General features: G+C 44.0%; 1 long non-coding RNA gene across 1 annotated transcript; it reads left to right on the forward strand.

Moving 5' to 3' along the window:
• The first annotated feature begins 308 nt into the window (after positions 1-308).
• LOC309520904 lies at positions 309-2,961 on the forward strand. The gene is made up of 2 exons (XR_014214474.1): positions 309-550; positions 2,338-2,961. It is a non-coding gene; the product is annotated as an uncharacterized lncRNA (long non-coding RNA).
• The last annotated feature ends 3,726 nt before the right edge of the window (positions 2,962-6,687 follow it).

Genomic DNA, 6,687 nt, shown 5'->3' on the forward strand with positions numbered 1-6,687 from the left:
GACCTGCCTATATGGGCTTTATCTTCAAATAGTTTATTTTTTACAATTGCTGTTTATGACATTGCTTTTATGGGGAGAAATTAGTTTAGAGGCAGTGACGGGCCAACCATCCGATGGGACAATTAGGTGTCATGGAACCAAGATCCTAATAATTAGCCTTAAGCTGGGTGCTTAATGAGTAACAACGTCTTTTGAATGCCACCGTCCTCGTGCATGCATTCTGATATCCTCAAAAAATTGCCTCCTGGGTTCTGCCTTCTGGCCCTGATACAGGCTTTTCTGGATCGTTATTTACCAAATAGCTCTCATCAACTCAGGGCTGGGCTGCGCATCCGTCCAAAAAATGTGGACCTCGGGACCGAATCGAGGAGGACCGGCAGGAAGAACGCAAACAACTTGATTGGCAAATCAAGAATTCTCCATTCTCCATCTGTGTCTCATTTCCTGGGCTCAGTTTGTTCGGAGCTGTATAAAAAGTCCAACCCCGGCCCAGAGTCCTTCACACATTTGACTTCGCTGCTCTTCGCTTGCTTTTTGATTTGTGAACAGGGTAAGTCATTCTCTTCTGATCCTCATCATTTGGATGCTGAAGCAATGGATGCTGAAGCAAGGGGTTGTAGCTCAGGGGTAGAACTTCTGCTCTGCATGCAGAAGACCATAGGTTCAATTCCCAGTAACTCCGGGAAGGGCTGGGAAAGCCTCCCTGTCTATTTATCCCTGGAGAGCTGCCAGTGTAGACAGTACTGAGCTAGGAGGGTTACGGGGCAGCTTCCAATCTTCTTAGGATTTTCTTTTCTTTTATGTAAATCTGTAGGCAATGATTCAGCAAAGTAAAATATGATATCTTATATAAGGTCTACATAGAAGATAAAGGGGATTAAGGAGGCTTGTCCTCTGTGACTTTGAACCAATGGGTGGATATTGCAGGAAAGCAAGTATTGACTTTGAAAAAAATGGAAAAAATTCCTAGTTGTATGACATTCATAAGGAGGTGGGCTCTTCCCCCCCCTGAAAGTATTTGAGCAGAAGCAATGTGGACTTCTACAGCAGAGGCAGTAGATCAAAGCATTCTGCACCATAGCTTCCTGCAAGAAACTGAGCGTTGGATTAGATCAGTCTCTCCTAACCCAGTGCCCTCCAGGTGTTTTTGGACTCCAACCCCCAACATCCCTGGCAAACATGGTCAGTGGCAAAGGAGGATGGGAGTTGTATTTCAACAGCATCTGACGATCCCCTTCCATGACACATTGAGGCCATTGTACTTAAATGAATTATGTGCCTCCGTTGATTTCAGTTAAATATGGTCTGGGTATGACTTAGTCAGATACCACGGATTGAATCCAACTACAGTAGACACATTGAAAATGATGGGCGTGAAGTTAGCCATCTCTATTAATGTCTGTGGTTTTACTCTGAGTAGAGAACTAGCACTGGGGATGCAGCCCTATCTGATGGACTTAATCGAGTCATGTCCACTATAATTCAGTGGGCCTGCCCTGATTACGGCTAACATTGGATAGAACTTACTATTTATTTATTTTAAAATTATACGTTACTTGATTGTAAGAAAACAAAAACAAAAAAGCAAAAAAGCAAAACCCCTCAAAGTGGTTAAAAAAATTAATTCCATTGGGTTTGCGAGGATGATAATTTGGATATCGCCCGTTGAATTTCTCACTGTAAAATGCTTAACAACATGCCTGTCTGTGATCTCATCTAGAGTTATTACCTGGTTCATATGTGTGTAATTTGCATTATACTAAACAGAAACAAGTTTCTGGAAGATTTTATAAGTACCCTGGCTTTTGACACTTGTGTATATTTTTAGGACCTGTCTTATTTTAAATAAGTTGCTTTAAACTCTCTTTTTTTAATGTTGTAAACTGCTCTGGGACCTTAGGATGAAGGGCAGGCGATAAATAAATAAAGCCTATTAAAAAATATGTGTGCAATGTCATAAATCTGCCATTCAAAATAACCCTTTGATGTGACCCTTTGGGGAAGGACCATAGCTCAATGGCAAACAAGATGCTTTGCGTGAAGAAGGTTTCAGGTTCAATCCCTGGTATAGGCAGGTAGGGCTGGGCGTATCCTCCACCTGAAACCCTGGAGAGCGTCTGCCAGTCAGTGTGGACAATACTGAGCAAGATGAACCCATGGTCTGATTAAGTCTAAGGCAGCTTCCTATGTTCCTATGGGTCTCCATTCCCCATTCGTAATTATCAAATGCATTTTCCCCTGTTAATTCAATGGGAAATATTTGTGCAGGGTCAGAGGGAGGAGGCAGGAGCAATTCCTGACACAAAGCACTGCTTTGACCCTTTTGGTTCTTTTCAGTTTTTAACCTAGATTTCAAGATGAGTTGTTGTGGCTGTTGTGGCGGAAGCAGTCAATCCAGCAAGCAGATCATGTGCATGCCTATGCAGGCCACCTCTCAATCCTCTGGGTCTTGCTGTGGATCTTCCTGTGGATCTTCCTGTGGATCTTGCTGCGGATCGTGCTGCGGGTCATCTGGACAATCCTGCAAGATTGTGTATGTCCGCCCCATGCGATACTGTTGCTCTCCCATGATGGCATGCTGTGCACCGGCCCAATACAGCCAGGGTTGTTGTGCTCCAAAGAAGTGCTGCTAAATACATCCATCCGGTCTTCTGACGGTTCACCCCAACAACCGGACATCCCTCTGGGAGATCCTGATGGTTCGCTCCTGGCTCTCACCCTGCTGAAATTACTGGTCAAAGCTACGCTTGCTCCTCTGCCTTCCTGCACACCTTTGCAAGCTATTTTCTCAACCCGGAAAAGAAAGCCACCAGCCCACACTGGTGTGTCATTTCCAATACCTGATGGCTGATCTTCTGCGGATGCAAGATTGGATCTCGTTCTTTACCTGATTTCCCCGCACACCCCAAGCTTTTCCTCAGTCTTTTGCTGGAGCCAATAAATCTGGAAATCTGTTCTGCATCTCAGTTGTTTAAAGCATGTGCTTGACTTATCTCTTTACTGCGTTTACATCTGACCTTTTTCTCCAAGGAGCCTCAGGTGGCACACGTGGTTCTCCCTCTCATTTAAAGTCCATGACAACCTGTGAGGTAGATTGGGCTGAGAGGCAGTGAATGGCCCAAGGTCAGCCAGTGAGCTTCGTTGGCCAAGTGGAGATTTTAAGCCTGGGCTCTCGGTTCCTAGTGTGACACTAACCAAGGTACCACGCTGGCCCTCCTAACTTATACCGGCTTCCTTATTTAGGACTCTTACTGACTTATGTAAGGGTAGCTTATAACAAATCAGCTCTAAGGTGGTCCCTGCCTTCAGACTCACAATCTAACACAAAAAATAAAAATGCTTCTGGTTCTTCATATATATATATATATGAAGATGACGAGTGAGACCTCGTCGAAACGTCGCACAGACACCCCGACTCTTACACGGGAAGACACCCGAAGACACCAAAACCTGCATTCCTGTACCCGTGAAAATCTACGAAAGCATATATATATATATATATATATATATATATATATATATATATATGGGATAGAAAGGAAACAGGCCACCCAGCATTCCAAAGAAGGAAATAGGAATATAGTTTTGAAATAACCCTGTTTCCTTAGCAAAGATCACTGGAGAGACCCTTTCTTTCTTAGAATCATAGAAGCATAGAGAGTTGGAAGGGACTTAGTCTACTTTTCTAATCTACCCCCTGCAATGCAGAAATTACAGCTAATACAGTGGTACCTTGGGTTACATACACTTCAGGTTACATACGCTTCAGGTTACAGACTCTGCTAACCCAGAAATCGTGCTTCAGGTTAAGAACTTTGCTTCAGGATGAGAACAAAAATCGCACCGCTGCGACGTGGCAGCAGTGGGAGGCCCCATTAGCTAAAGTGGTGCTTCAGGTTAAGAAGAGTTTCAGGTTAAGAACGGACCTCCGGAATAAATTAAGTACGTAACCAGAGGTACTACTGTATTCCTTTATTGCATTAGGTAAAGGTAACGGGACCCCTGACCATTAGGTCCAGTCGTGGCCGACTCTGGGGTCACGGCGCTCATCTCGCTCTATAGGCCGAGGGAGCCGGTGTACAGCTTCCGGGTCATGTGGCCAGCATGACTAAGCCGCTTCTGGCGAACCAGAGCAGTGCACGGAAACGCCGTTTACCTTCCCGCCAGAGCGGTACCTATTTATCTACTTGCACTTTGATGTGCTTTCGAACTGCTAGGTTGGCAGGAGCAGGGACCGAGCAATGGGAGCTCACCCCGTCACGGGGATTCGAACCGCCGACCTTCTGATCGGCAAGCCCTAGGCTCTGTGGTTTAAACCACAGTGCCACCTGCGTCCCTTTATTGCATTACACAATACAAAAAGTTCTACACACTCTGTTGTATTCTTTATCTGATACTCTGCCATAAGCCTTCATCGCTTCATGGAAAAGCCAGGATGAGGTCTGCAGTGGCACCATCAGGGCAGGATTTTGGCACTACTCAGCTGAATGAGTAGGTGGGATATGCGCCCACCCCACCAATGCAGCAGCACTAGTGTGCCACATGTGGGAGACTCAATACACATAAGAACAAAGAGGGAAATCAGTTCATCACTGAGGATGTTCTGGCAAAAAGGTGGCAGCTTCACTCTGAGGGGTACCAGGAGTTGGGAATTGGGCAAGGGGTTTAGAAAGAGGGTAGGGTACCTAGGAATGAGACCTGAGAGACTAAACCAGGAGCCAACACTGCCCCCTATTCCCAAAAAGCAAATCAAAACTCTCTGGACCTGGGAAGATCACTGTTGCTGTTGCAGGCAAAGTCTCAATCCAAACAGGAAGCCTTTTTTAAAGTCCTTCCTGTCTTAGAGAGCCAGTGAGCTGGAAATTATAGCAAAGAAAATTAAGAGGCTTCAAGACACAGCAATCCCAAAAGCACAATCCCCAATTCAGGAGGGAGTTGTCCTCCTTCATAACAGCCCTTCATAAGTGCTGCAATGCCACAGGCAAACCACTTAACATATTTTTGCCCTGAAATCCTGCAGTGTGATTAAAAAAAATAGGTCAAAAATGCCTCCTAGGCTCTCCTGGGAATTACAGTGTTGTTATAAGGGTGGGGGGAGCACTAACCATACACCGAAACCTGTTCTTTAAGAGGGAGCGGGAAACTGAGACTTTACGGGAAACTTCCAGATATCTGTACAGCAAGCAGAGATGAGTTTTGCTGGCAGGTACAGGAATTGTCCTTTGTGGTGCATGCCTCTAAGAACATAAAACAAGCCTGCTGGGTCAGACTAATTTAAATTTTTAACACTGCATTTTTCCACTTTACTCCCTTTCTAAGTTATTCTTCCATTTCTCTTAATGATGATTTTAGCTTCTTGATTTAAGTTGTTTTTTTAAAAAAATAATTTTTATTAGCCAGCCAATCAAATCAAATCACATCACATAAATTCCAAATTACAAAGCCGAATTTTAAATTTTGTTGAGGGGAGCCATATTTCAAGATCCGATTTAAGTTAGTCCTACTAATGAACTTACTTTCATGCCAGAATTTTTCAAATATTATATTCAAGAAGGTCCTTCTGAGTCCAGCCACCAAGTGCTCAGATACGATCTAGGCAGAAATAGTCCATAAGATTTTCCATTTCCATATCATTTGGGACCAGCTTACTTTAAGCACTACTGCCTAAGGGCACTAGTTGGAGGGCGGATGAAGAACTGCTTGGTCTAAAAGAATATACAAGGTTTCACAACTGATATTTTGTCACCAAAAGAAGAGAGCAGGCACCCCCAAACTAGGCCCTCCAGATGTTTTGGGACTACAATTCCCATCATCGCTGACCACTGGTCCTGTTAGCTAAGGATCATGGGAGTTGTAGTCCCAAAACATCTGGAGGGCCGAGTTTGGGGGTGCCTGGAATTGAAGAACATGGGGTAGCAGGCTAGCTTTAAAGACATAGTGGAAAGTGTTTAGGGGAAGGTTGCTAGAAGGATGAATGGATGAAATATATCCCATAGTATGTGTGTTCTGATGTGGCCCAGGATATCAGTAAAACATGGGGGTTGGGGAGAAATAAGGAATACAAAGGATCTTCAGTATATTGATGCTTTATTGCATTGGAGACAGAAGAAAGAATGTAACAGGTAGACTTTAACAACATGCAAGATTCCGGATGTTAAGAACATATTGTAAATGATGTAGAATGGGGAGAAAATTGCATCTGTTCAAGATACAAGTCCATTGAAATAGCCATTATCAACATTAAGCGCACTACTATGATGATGCTCCACATAATAATAAGCACAGAGAACTAAGTCACTGTCCCATGGAGCTTATGATCTAAATTTCAACAAGGGGAGGGGAAGCAGGGAGGACAGCTGGGGTAATGAGAGGCTGGTGTGGACAAATATTCAAGCTGAGTTTCAGTTTGGGTGATGAAGATTAAGGGGTAAAATTCAAGGGCAAGGTGGAAAGCCAGGAAGGCTTTGAAGGAAGAGGCAAAATATGAGCAACTGATGGATTTGTGGTTGTTTATGGCATGATAGCTGCTATAAACAGATTCATCCAGCACACTTCTGACCAGGTGTTTAGCAGAATTGAAATACAGTCCACTGCAAAGTGTGAGGAAATTGGCCCTGAGTCTTGATTGATGAGCAACACATAATCGTTCTGGGTAGATTACTTTCTTGTCCTCTCAGCAGATCAAAA

Source organism: Podarcis vaucheri (assembly GCF_965113315.1).
Source record: "Podarcis vaucheri genome assembly, chromosome: 16".
Taxonomy (NCBI): domain Eukaryota; kingdom Metazoa; phylum Chordata; class Lepidosauria; order Squamata; family Lacertidae; genus Podarcis; species Podarcis vaucheri.